General features: G+C 39.5%; 1 long non-coding RNA gene across 1 annotated transcript in view; it reads right to left on the bottom strand.

Moving 5' to 3' along the window:
• Nucleotides 1–14,264, bottom strand: part of LOC105915955 — a 60,418-nt gene that overhangs the window by 32,500 nt on the left and 13,654 nt on the right. The window lies entirely within an intron of this gene.

Consider the following 14,264-nt stretch of genomic DNA (forward strand, 5'->3'; position numbering starts at 1 on the left):
CGTAAGGAGAAGGTCTACACAAGAGCAACCCTGGGTCCGAATGGAGTTTGGTGACCCAAAGACTAGAGCAAAGCTAAGTACAGTGCGCTTTCTGTGAAAATAAAAGCAGCTGTGATCTTGCTAAGCTGTGCAGGAGAAAGCTGACCCTGGAGCCAAGCCACACCTCTGACAGGCCGTGCAGAGATCCCCATGCTCTACAAGCCTAACGCAGCCCACTGGAGACCTGTGTAAAATCTCACCCAGGCTGGACTCCCAAATGAGCCGCTTCCTTGTCATTGACTCGAACTGCTTTAAACTGGATGCCCCAAAGTCCACCGAACGAGACAGAGGCTTGGCAGGAATGTTAAAATTGTTTACTTTTAATGTGTCTTTACTGTTTTTTTAAGGTTTGCTGCCAAGGAACCGTTTTACACGGTGCCCACATGGCACTGCCATTACTCTGTGGAAAAATAGAGGCCACAAAAAAAAAGGAAGGTGGGAGGGAAAAAACATACCTCATACTTTATCCTATTACAGGATACAGTTTGAGATATCAAAAACCTCTTGCACAAAAAGCACAAATAAGACGAGACACATAGCAGAAGGTAAACATTTGAGACTAGTGGCGTGTAAGTTCATCAGTTTATATGAGCATCAGTTATGTGTGTCTGTTTGGGTGAAAGTGTTTATATTTCCGTGAACACTCTCCAGAGGCCATTGTCCTCGATGTTATCAGCCAGCCAACAGTTCAGAAAGCATCCGCAGATGTCAGCGGGAGAGGAGGGAGCGGGGAAGAGTTCTGAGCACTCTACGCCATAACAAACCAGGAGTGACTAGATAGGGAAGGCATAGTCCAAATATGTTGTTTGTTATGAGACAAGCTGCACTGATTTCCTGTCAGCTTTAAGTCTTTTGCTGGCTCCAAATTGCGAAATCCAATATTCCAAATTGTTGGGCTTTTCCGCGTTACACTTCCAGATTTTATCCCATCTCCCCTTAAGTTCAACCACAGAAGCCAGTCTGCATACCAGCACATCCATCTTTTCGACTTTGCTCCCCCACCTTCCAGATCTGTCCGTTCATTGCCTTAGTGAGCGCGTTATTTGCAGCCGGCCGCCTGATCAAGGCCAAATGGCTCCCGAAATCCGCTGTATTTGCTGATACATCTAAAATCCACCAAATCCAATAAGTAGAAATCCAAGTATCCTGAATCCAAACATGCAAACATTTCAAACGTCCAGGAATGACAAAGTCAAAACACACACCGTTTTCCATCCAAGAATATAGGGTGTATCCCACAAAATTAGTCAAATCAGAACCGGACAGGTCCCCCTTTCGTTGCCTACCTGTCGAAAAAATTGTATCAATAGTATTCAGAGACCAGCTTACCAGATCCATGTTTTTTAGAGTTTGGTTGATATGAAGAAAGTGCTCAGAAAGACAAGACGTAGCAGCAGAAGCAGGAGAGGGGGAGGGGGAATGAAAGCTGGAGAGGAGAGAAAAACACAACCGACCTAAAAGAGAGACAGAACAGAATGCAACTTTGGTTGCATACAAAGTTTTTTGAAAGATTATACCATCCTGCTGGCGTATTAGTTATTTTGGTGTTTTATGCTTAATTTTTGCTCAGTTTGTTAGTAAATGAAGCCCTTCATTTATATTTATAATAGCAACGGAAGTACGATACTGCGCATGTGCAGCGGGGAATAAACAAGGAACCAGCTAACAGCTATTAGCATCTCCCAGCGAACTGAGGAAAACAATGAAGAAAGGCTCAAGATCCAGTGTTAAAAAAGGCAAAGAGATATATGATTCCTAGAGGGAAAAGACTGGAATAGCACTGGGAATACATCATGAAGTTTGGTGTTCACTGAAGCAGAAACTAAAGATGCTGATCGCTCAGCTGTGACTGCAGAGTTGATTGACATGAGTTAAACTTGTAGCCATCCCCTTTACGTTTCTTCTGGGTTTCTTTGTCTTTAAAGCTCTATGCCAATATATAAAAGAAAAAAAAATTTACACTGGCTACCTTTGTCATACCACCAATATGGTTGGACATCTTTCTATTGAGGTCACCTATTACATTAATACCCTTAAAGAACATCTTGCAAAACATTCCAACTATTCATGTAATTTATTCAGTTCTCTGCTCTACCCTAATAATGTGCTTTTCAAGTCAAAAGTTGAGACTTGTTTGTACCAGAACTTGCTCATTTCCATTTGCTCGATGTGGTAAGGAGAAAAATGTCTACATAAAACTGTTAGTATCTGGTCACAGATGATGTCAGCAGTAATTAGAGAAAAGACTGACTAGGAATATCAGTCTATTTTTGCAAGTCTTGAGTTCTACTGAAATATTTATAAAATTCAGCCTAGTAGTTCTTGTTATTTTAGTTCCAATAGCACATAAATGAGTTAATTAAAAGTGAAGAAAGCTCATCTAAAAACTGGTGTGTTGCCAACTCATGATAACTCAAACCGAAGGAGGAAATCAGAGCAATCTGGCATCTAAGCATTTCATGTAGTTGTACTGATTATTCAAATTGTCATCTGCTAGTTTGAACCTGCTGAAAAACTGATCAGTGTTAAGACTGATTTAGGAATTTTTCAACAAAAAAAAAAGTGCATTTTGTGATGCAGACTAATAGATTTTCCCCCTTTGTGCTTGAGATATCATATAACCAGCATGTAGTTGATATGCTGGTTTCTGATTTCACCCCCCATGCCAAAGTTATGGTGTCATGGTTAAATTTTGGGTAGGACCAAAGCACCGGTAGAACAGAAACACAGAGGTAATGTGACGCAATGATTTCAGGAGTTACAAGACAAACTTACAAAACTGGCACAGGGAGAACAAGATGTCCAACCCAGAAGTGCAGAAGACTCCAGCAGTGAGCAATGGGGACCAAAAAGCCTAAATACTGAGGAAATGGTGGAGAGTGATATTAAAACCAGGTGTACTTAATCTCAGAAATTCAGAACAGCTGTGGGAAAGAAAATAAACCAATTAGCACAGGTAGCTCAGATGGAGCTGAACTAAAACTCTGTAAGATTTACAAATCAGATAGGGGAAATGCCAAACACTAAAAGAGAATTAACCAAATGCACAAAGGAAGGAACACAAGCTTTAAACAATAAACTAACCACAAAGGAGTAAACCTTTATGCAAAGACCCTAAATTACAAATAGAGGTGGATAGAGTAGCTAAAAATTGCACTCAACTAAGAGTATCATTATTTAAATGTATTTTGACTCAAGTTCTTCGAAAACGGATTTCCAAGAACAAAAATCTTTTCAACCAATACTTACAGTAATGCATAACAAAGCACTTCCACTGACTGTATAATCACTGAATCTCCACATAGCACAGCAAGCTCAGCAGATTGAAATAACAGTTGAACAATGAAGCCTGTGTACAAACAAAAAGTCTTACTTTCTCATAAACTGTGCAGGTTTACTTCTGTGGTGCATTTTCAGTTACTAAGTTCTTCATTCAGTGAAGTAACTAGAGGTGAGTAGAGCAGCCAGAAAATATACTCATGTTAGAGTGGTATTTCTTTAAATTATTATTACTCAAGTAGAAGTAAAATGTATAGAGCAGTGAAATTACTCTACTACTACTTTTCTCTGAAAAGTACTCAAGTTAATGTAACACAGTAAATGTAATTCCTCACAAACAACATCTGCAAATCAGCAATCATGTATGTAAACCTGGCGGTACTTTTCTTTTTTCCATTAGGGAGAAACAAGGCCCCTATTATCAAAGAACTCACCATCAGCCTTTTAGAGTAAAGCAATAAAACAAAATTATAGTTTCAAATTAGTCCATTGAGAATGCAAATTAACATTGGCTGACATTTGGCTTAATGGAGCTTATAAGAGATGCAGAAATTAAGAGGCGTCAGCGTTAACGAGCAAAGCAGCACTGTACATTAGAAGATGGTTTGAAGTTACAAATCTGAAAATTGAACTCCCATTTTTAACCAGTTTGTTCTAGAGGGTACAGCTAATGGCTGTTCAAAAGTGGGTCTGTGTTGAGTGACTAACTCGCTAATTCAAATATGACAGTAATTTAAAATGTCAACAACAACAATGGGGCGAAAAAGAAAATTGACATGAGAGGCTTTTTAGGAGGAAGCTGTCTGCGATTTAGAACAAGTTCCACTGGGGTTAGATGTTGGCTTTAGCCTCCAGGACCAATTAATCTGTACTTGTACAAAATGAAGATTCAAAGAACTGTCTACTGCTAACATAGCTACAAATAAATTTAGGTTAGGTTCTATTGGCTAACTTCAAGAGTACAGTGTAACTGTGTGTTGCTGTGCAGACAAAAAAAAACTCCAGAGGAGAAATCAGATGCAAAGAAAAGAGCACAAATACGGTGCTACAGAAAACCTAGTCTCCGCATCTTGACAGTTTTTTATGCTGCAGCCATGCTATAGCATAAAGCATCCTTATTTATCTTCCTCATAACAAAACAAGTGGATTATTTAAAATTTTCCTTCAGCGATGTGTCACTGTTATCTGTTCTCGTCCTACACACCCCATCCCGCTCCTCTCCGTCGCCTTGCCTTTGTCTGCTAGATCCAAGTTGTTATGCAACGCCGACGATAGCGGCCGACGTCCTGGATCTGTATCTGAGATGTGAAAGGAACTATTTATGCCTCTTGTAACAGAAATAGCTGTCATGCTGGAGCACTGAAAATGCAGCAAGCCTTCTCTAGCCTGCAACCCTGACGTGGTAACTCCCCCAGTGTGCACAGTTGACTCCTGCTGTCATGCGGAGGTTCTCATCAGTCTTACCCATTTTAAAACAGGGAAGGTGAGCTGCTGAGGAGATGTGTATGATGGTAACAAAATAAAATATTTTTATGTAATGTAATATATATATATATATATGTGTGTGTGTGTGTGTGTGTTATTTAATTTGAAAATAGAGAATTTGGGATTCTATAGTGTGCAAAGATAAACTGCTAAAATACTCAGTGATGGGAGTCGTTATGGGTTGTATGACTTTCTGCCCAGGGTGGCAAAGTTCAGAGTCTCACATGAATAGCCAGATCTCAGTGTTTTATTATAACCTGGGGAAAAAATAAATAACACACACACATTATAGATAGATAGATAGATAGATAGATAGATAGATAGATAGATAGATAGATAGATAGATAGATAGATAGATAGATAGATAGATAGATAGATAGATAGATAGATAGATAGATAGATAGATAGATAGATAGATAGATAGATAGATAGATAGATAGATAGATAGATAGATAGATAGATAGATAGATAGATAGATAGATAGATAGATAGATAGATAGATAGATAGATAGATAGATAGATAGATAGATAGATAGATAGATACTTCTTAGTTTGTTTTAAAAATGTTCCGGCACCTTGCTAGATGGCGGGACAGAGAGGTAGTTTCATATCCATCAGATGTTTTTAGTTTTTAATGTTTCTGCTAAGTTTTCTACTTCTGACGAATGGGATTTGTTTGGGGCTGCTCTGAAAACCTTATCGTCAAATCAGCTCCTAATTGTACTCTAACTCAATCTCTTGAGCTTTCTGCCATTAATCTGTCAAGTACAAAAATGAGACGCCCCAATTACACACCGCTGATGAAAAATAAGGACTGATTCGCTTTGAAATCCGCCACAATTTAAGCTTTTATGTGGCGTCCCAGTATCGAAGTCTTTTGTGGCAGAGGCGGTCCCATATTTGGGTGTGCGTGAGTATATCTGTGTGTGTGTGTGTGTGTGTGTGTGAAGACGGGATGTTGTCCCAGTAATGCTGACAGGCGAAGTGCCTCTCATCTTCGTAATTTTCCCAAAAAACAGCTGGCCTCCTGCTGGTGCACTTGTTCACGCTCAATCAGCCGCAATCAGCAAACCTTGCTTTCTGTCTCGTTCTGCAGACATGCTTGTGTGTGAGAGACGGTGTCTTTCTATAATGTGACTTAATGGGGAATTGATACTGTTTTTTTTTATATGTCTCTAATTAAATATGCAAAAGTTATATCCTAGTCAGGTATTGTTCACTTTTTCTTTGCTATTTTTGGCCTGCAGGACCAGTGTGGGGTTTTGATTACACAATAGTTTACTGCAGTGTTTTTTTTATTCCACAGAAAAAGTAACACTAGAATATTTCATAGAAACAGTAAAAGTTTAGCTTCCTTTTATGTTCATTCACTCCTCTCTGTCTTTTGGGAAGAAAAGGATTTGCGTTTGGCTTTTAAATGCTGTCTGAAAAGATGTGACCAGGTTCAAACCATTCTTTAGATTTTTTTTTTCTTTGTGCAGTTCTTTAGTAGGCTGTGCAGACATACTCCCACTTTTGTGTTTTTCCAAGTGGGAATCATGAAAAACAAGAACTTCTAGCCAAGCAATCTGGCTTATGGGCTAAGGTTTTTCCTGGCTCTACTTTATGAATGGTTGCTGTGGTAACCAGGGTTTCAAGTGACCATGCTTTTGAACTTTTTCCTTTTCTTCCATTCTGCTCCGTATCTTGCTTTGGGAAGATCCAGGAAATGGCAGCATTGGAGGTTTGGAGAGCACAACAATGCTCTGGTGAAAACGTACATGAAAGAAACTTTATTCAGCAGGGATCCTGAAACAAAGTCTTGAAAAACGTCTTGGTAATGTTAAATATTAACTTTTACTGTTTTTATTTGAGTCTACTGAACTTATCTTTAGCATTTTTAATCAATATATTCACCGCTAAGGGCAAGATGTGCAAGGTGGATTTTAATTTTCTCCTTAGTTTTGAAATGTATATGTTTTCTTTGTGTCTCTGTCTTTTCGTTCTCACACACTGTCTTTGGTATTCCTCTTCCTCTCTTCTTCTGTCATGTTTGACAGGAGTTTGTACAGAATACCTTAACAGCAATAAAATAAATTACCCAGGGTTGGGTGTCACAGGAGGCTTTATACATAAAAAAAACTCCCTTGGTAAAGCAAATATGTTTGGCATAGCTATGGCAGCCAAAACAACATTCTGCTTGCTGGAACGCTGGACATGACAAGAGGGGGGAAACAGCAAAATACAAATAAAAAAAATAAAAAAAATGGAACTTTCCACAAGTAAAAAAATGTATTCTGTGCAACGTTAAGGGATGCATAGATTTATATACTGGGAGTCTATTTAAATTTCTGCCTGATTCATTTTGTCCATTTTAAAAAACAATGATACACATTTTCCCTCCATTGTGGCATTAAAAGTGGGTTGGCAGAAATGTTGTGCTTTTTGTTCTTTATAATACAACGGTAGTAGTTATTGGTTTAAAAGAATACAGAGAAAATTCTAACTGTTATAATTCAGACATTTGTCACTCAAAAACCAGGAAACTAAAGTTTAAAACAATTACCCTGTCACACTTTCGGGAACTAATTTTGAAAAAATTGTACTTGTTTCAAATATGTTTGTCTGTTGTGAAATATGAAATATTATCTATAGTTCTTTACATCCATTTTGCCTGGCCACACATTCCTGCCACCATTTTCATCGTCTGAGAGCAATCCTGACCTCTCATTCATTTTAATCGTAACAGTTTGATCCAGCTAGTCAGAAAACTCGGAAATGTGTACACTTGCACTGAATAAATCCATATATTAGCATCACAATTCAGCCACTGTTCAGCGTGGTGGAAAAGACGAGATAAATATTTGACTGTCCGAGCGGCGGATAGAATGGGATTTAGTCAGAGACAAGATGCTGAGCTGTGTAAAGTTGCCAGCTCAAATTTAAGAAGCATTTATTTTAGAGCTTTTGCAGAGCTGTTTTTAATTTCAAATGTAGAGAGATATGTTTGGATGGCTCGACGTCTTGTGCATGCAAAATGCATGGCGATGGTGTGGAAATTGTTTTTAAACGAATGGTTGGCGAGAATGCCACTGTTCATCCAGTAACCTGAACAGTAAGATGCAGAAATATTGGTGGCTTAGTATGAGCATGAGATGAAGCTGTTTCAATAAGAACCAACCGTGAGTAAAAAACTGAAGGAAAGCTATTGAAGAGCAGTTTTAACTCAGATACATTTGGAGCTGAAAGATATAAAAAAATAAAAAGATAACTAACAAACTCAGAAAAGTGGATACATTCAGACAAAGTTTGATAGAAATAAAAAGATTGTCAAGTCTTGTCTTCCACTACTTGTCTTCTACGCAAAGAAGAAAGGCAAATTAGGGCTCTATGCATATACTTATGAAGAAGATGGCAACATGTTTGCAGGTGTGATGGGAAAAACAGGAAGCAAGCTTTGGAGAATACATTTGAAATCTGACAACCAAAATAAAACAGGAAGCAAGGTTCAGCTGGACAAAAAAAAAAAAAAGAATCAGATGGCTAAATACATTTACAGAAAAAAGGAAAACTAACCGAGACAACAAAGTAAAACCAGAAAAGACATGACATTTAGCCCCAACTGTCTCTTCCCATCAACTGACCAGCTTTCCTTATGACATGACGCTGCCACCACTACAGGGCCTTGGTAAGTGAATGGGCAAAAAGAGGCAAAATGTGACCAGATCAGAAACCTATCCAAAGCCAGTTTCAGCTGGAAGTGCTGCCAAAGGTGGCTATACAAAGTACTGACTCTCAGGGGGGTAAGCAGTTATGCACGCTGAAAGCTTCTGTTATTTTGTCCTAATGGTTGTTTGCTTCCCAAAGTTGTTGGCATGTTCTGTAAAGGAAACTCTCAAACAATCCATTTCAATTCCAGGTTTGGAGGCCACAGAACATGAATGCCAATGGTGGTGAATACCTTTGTATTTATACAGATTCAATTACACACAAAGGGATTCTTTGTAATAATCTGGTGATGTCTGAAGGCAGTTGGTTGCATAGGATTTCTTTATTTAGGGGCATGCGAGTTAATGGAGCTAAATACAATTGGTCCATCACATAAGATTCCAATAGCTTGTTTTTGTTATTTGTGATTACCAGTGCAATTTTGAGACAGCTTGAATTTTGTATTTTCAAATACATGGCAAAATTGCATGTGCACGTGTTTACATGTCAGAGTCAGAGTACAAACTCTATGAGTTTCCTGGCTCAAATTGGGGAATTAAGTTCACAAGAACTCTGCAAATGCTTTTAACGTAGTATTGTCCAAATGCCCCCGTACCGTCAGCAGGACAAATGAAGATGGGTAGGTTACTTATACATCATGCTGATGTTTGAGTCCGAACCAGAGAAGATGTGACTGCCTCCCTGATTGGTCATGTCAGCTGGATGCATGTGAGCACAGCTAAGGGAAAGGGCACGCCACATCCCTTTGTGTGTTTGGATCTTGAAGTGCACTTTATTCCCCCCACTAAGGACCCTTCTTCTGTCCTCTTAATCTCACCCAGAACTGTAAAATGCACTTTAAACAGTGATGGATAAACTTGTTTCTATTAATCTTAGTGACACTGTTAATGACACGTTGCCAGTTGCCACTTTCATTTCTAAAATGAAGAGAAACTGCTGTTAGCGTCGGCAGTGTGAACCTGTGCAGATGGGTTTTAATCACTGCACCTGTGAGCAAAGCCACAACATTTTACAGGGATTTGTGAATATGGTGGTTGCCATGGATACTTTTTTTAACACTGACACCACCCACCCAAAATAAACTTCAAATCTCATTTAAAAGTGCATTCAAGTTGCATTGGTTAACATCAGATGGCATTTGAATGCCTTCAGTACTGTTAAAAAAAAAAAAAAAAAAAAACATTGTAAATCTATAACAGCTCAAATAACTCCCTGCTCACCATTCTACAGTTAAAGCTATAGCTGGTAATCCTGTTCAGGTACATTTTTATACTGTTATACTGGGTGAAATGGTCCTTCCTTCCTGACAGTCAATATATTATGTATTCAGAAAAAGGAAGATCTGTGCGAGAGCTGCAGGACTGTGAAAACTCTGACCAACCCCTGCCGTTTGCATCGAAGTTTTAGTCTGAAGATAGGTAAATATTAGATACATCAGTAAAGGCATGCAGCTGTAACTGCAGCAAAAGGTGGTTTTACAAATGATTGACTCGGTTGGGCTAAATACATATGCACATCACATATTTCAGATTTTTAACTATTAAATATTTTGTAAACAATGCTAAATTTCTCTTAACCTTCCCAATAATATGCTACTATGTGTTTCCCCATCATGTAAATGCATTGAAGAGTGAAGAGGTTGTGACATGACAAAATGTAAAAAGGGTGTACAGAGTTTTTGGGGCTCTATCTAATATCTGAGGCAGAGGCAAACCCTCACTTTGAGCTTGTTTAGAGGCATTTGGGCTTTAGTGGCTATTCCCAACTTTCACCTGCAGGTACCCACCATCATCTATTTGAAAATCCTTTGAACACAAAATGGGCAAAAATCCCACCAGTAAGATTCATGACAAATTAGATGGTTTAGAAAGTTGAGTTTTTGCAGCTCAAATAGGTGACAACAAATGCTGAAAGCAAAGATTAATTCTCTCCCTCTCTTTCTGAGTAGAAAATTGCATTTTCAAAAACATCAGTGGGGAAATAGTCAAAAGTGTTCAATTTGTTTTTAAAAATATGTTGTTTTTTGAGAAAGCAATGAACACTGAACCCTTTTATGTCCATCTAATTGTTTTAAGTTGAGGTATATTGCCTGAAAACAGACATTAGCATTATTATCATTTTACAACTGACTCCAATGAGCTCAGTAGATTCTAAATCACTTGAAGCCTTACTGGCGTTTCATAAGGAATTCATGGCCATGTGGGCTTTTCCGGGATTTTCCGTGTGTATAGTGGACGTCTGTTTCTTTACAGACAACCACTCTGTCCATCATGACAGGATCCATGAACCCTGGAGAGAGGAGAGGCCATTTTCGCTTTCGTTTGCCTTGTCACTCAATTCTAGGTCACTGGAAGCGGTGAATGCTCGACTGAGCTTGAGGCGCACTCGCTGAAGGATCTCCACATCGCTGTCTCCCCATGTGTGCTGGATGTAGGTGGGTGGATGAACTCGCATTTTCAGTGAAGCCACAGACTTTCAAAACAAAACAGAAGACCACGCAAAGAACTGATATGCATTCATTGGTTATTTTTTAAGACTCATCTTAACGGTCAAACGTCACACATGCATGATCTAACTGTGCAGCTATAAAATGTAATATTTACTTAATATTCCTTTTTATCTGAGAGCTTTGTGCTGATGCACTGCTTAAAACCTCCTTTGTTTCAGTTCGATCCCCTTTCTCTCCTTCCATGGCTTAAATCCTGCTGGTCAGCACATCATAAATGATCTGAAAGGATGACGGTAAACATATTTATATAACAATTCACTACATAAGCCTTTCTTTTTTGCATTCACACTGTTTAATTTGACAGGGAAACAGGGCAACCTTTTTTTCCACAGTTAGACACTAGGATGTCGGTCCCATGTTCATTCTAAAATGTTCAGTACGGACTCGGTGGTTGGGCACATAATTGGGATTAAAAAATGCAGAGTTGCTATAAAGCTGTACACATATTCCAGAAAAATGCCTTTTCCATTGATGTTCCAAAACAGATATTTAATTTCAAAAGCAGTTTTTAAGAAAAATGGCGATAATAAAACAGGAAGTTAGTACCATACTGTATATGGTGATAGTGTGCAATCTGTGGCCATCTTGGCAACACTGCAGAAATCACATCTGCTAAAAAGATCATCTATGCAGGGAATTTGGGTGAGCTATGTGGGGGCAAATCATAAAGAAACGGTCACTCTGATGGAACAACTTGAAGCTGAGGGAGAAGGACACAACACAGGCCCCGCTACTGATATGACATATATAGAGCAGGGAGTCAAAGCCCAGATTGCTTGTGAGAACAAAGTTTATTATTTCTTTCACAGCATTTTTTGCTTTTTATGTGTTTGCAGTCAATGCGAAAGGTCAACTGATGAATGGGATGAGACTTCAGCACCCTCAGCTATAACATACTGCTCAGAAAAATAAATACTTTTTAATCACGGTATAATATCAATTCAGTAAACCATCAGTTTAGTATTAGATGGGATTGTTAATCAAATTCACAACAGGTGCACTAAAGGTGCAACAATGAGATGACCCAAAAAGAAAAAGGAATGGTCTTGCAGATGGAGGCTACAGAATTGTTATTATTTTTTGGTAATTTTGCATTGGACCAGGTTCAGTGTCACTACTGGTAGCCGTAGCGAATACCTGGACCCTACAGAAGTTGCACAGACTGTCCAACTCCACGAAATGGCACATCCACAGCATGTATTGAAAGTGACGGTTTGACGTCTCCCAGCATAATCTCAAGAACAAGGAGGGGATTCAAGGAGACAGGCAGTTGCCCTAGAAGAGCTCGACATGGCTGTCAGAGATCCATAATCCATCAGCTGGACCAGTATCTACTCCTTTGTGCAAGGAAGAACAGGATGAGCACCACCAGAGCGCTACAAAGTGACCTCCAGCAGGCCACTGGAGTGAAAGCCTCTGACCAAGCCATTCGAAACAGACTTCATGAAGGTGGTCTGAGGGCCCAACATCCTCTAGTAGGCCCTGAGCCCACGTCCCAGCCCTGTACAGCTCGACTGGTATTTTCCAAAGAGATTGGCGGGTTGGGGACTGGCAGCCTGTTGCACTACCCAGCAGGTTCAGTCTAAGCTCAAGTGAAAGACATGAAAGGGTCGGAAGACGTTTTGGTGAACATTATGCTGCCTGCCACATTGTTCAACATGATCAATTTGGTGGTGGGTCCATGTTGATCTGGGGAGGCGTATCCATGGAGGAAAGCACAGGCATGTGCAAGTCAAGATAAACAATGACACCCTCACATTAGGTATCAGGATCAATTCCTTAGCCCTGCTGTTAGAGCCTTTGCTGGTGCAGTGGGTTCTGGGTTCCTTCTGGTGCATCATAATGCCGGGCCTCATGCAGCAAGAGTGTGCAGGCACTTCCTGTAGGATGAATGAGGTGATATCATTGAATGACCTATACCCAACAGATCATCTCAGGGATGTCATATTTAGATCTGTTGGATGCCACAAGGTTGCACCTCAGACTGTCCAGGAGTTCAGTGATGCTCTGGTCAAGATCAGGGAGGAGATACCCCATCCGTCATCTCACAAGAACCACGGCCAAATGCTGTCAGGCATGCATACAAGCATGTATGCATGCCTGACAGCATTGACAACTACTGAGTACCATTTTGAGTTTCTGTAATTTAGCAAGCAGCATCAGTTTTTCAGTTTACTTTTTTTGGGAATTTCGGATTAAGCTGTTGCTGCTTTGATCATTTTCATGAAATGATGTGGCTTTGTGTTGTTTCTAATACATAACCAATTCCATATCCGTATGGATATCCAACATGATGGATCAAGCTGAGATCTGATGGGTTTTTGAAGGGTTTATCTTTTTGGAGCAGAGTGTTTAGCTAATCTGAAAGTTTATTTTGCTTTCCTTGTGAAAACAGAGATCATCTGACTGTAGCTGCTGTCATGTATCAGTATTTTAACCCCCCTTCTATCCAGCACATGTGTTGCATTCTGTTGAGTAGAAGGCACCTGGACTTCTTCCCCTGTATCCTCAAGATGTTTCACCTCTCATCCAAAAGGCTTCTTCTGTTCTGAACATGGTTGGAAGTAACAGGCTTCTAAATTGTAGATAGAGCAATCAGACTAGTAGGGCAAACAGGACACACGAGTCACCCCACCCCTTCATTCAGAACAACATTTGCATCATTGCTGCTGGGCGATCCAAACATGTTTCTTAACTAACGATGCCACGTCAGTTGTTTTGACATATCTAAAAAAGTGAATTACTGTAAAAACCGCCTGAGGAGACAAGTCAAAGTTGCCGAATAGGTGCTAGAAAGATGAAATCTAAAGCCCACTTCCTGTTTAGTGTTGGTTTATTGCGTTTAATAAATTATTTCATTCCTCTCTCCACACGCAGTATGTTCCCCGTTTAAAATGAAGACATTACTGGTTTCAAACAAGTATTCCTCGCTCGTTGCTTCGATCTTTGTGGGGAAAGGAAAACAAACCGATCAAGAAAGCACTTCATATATCCTAATTGGCCTTCAGTATGTTAAGGCGTCTGTCCAGGACCCAGTATAAAGAACTGCTGCTTCCGTGTCGGGGGACGGATCATCCTCCATGACACGACACCGATTAAATATTAAATGCGATCTATGCCCGCTGCAGAGCACCTTTCCTTCTGGCTTCGGTCAGTAGATGAATCATTGCTCAATAGAAATATAGCCTAATTGTACTGTCTAAATTTTTAACATAAAAAAACGGTTTCACGCTTAAATAAATGG

The sequence above is a fragment of the Fundulus heteroclitus genome, chromosome 17, assembly GCF_011125445.2.
Source record: "Fundulus heteroclitus isolate FHET01 chromosome 17, MU-UCD_Fhet_4.1, whole genome shotgun sequence".
NCBI lineage: Eukaryota > Metazoa > Chordata > Actinopteri > Cyprinodontiformes > Fundulidae > Fundulus > Fundulus heteroclitus.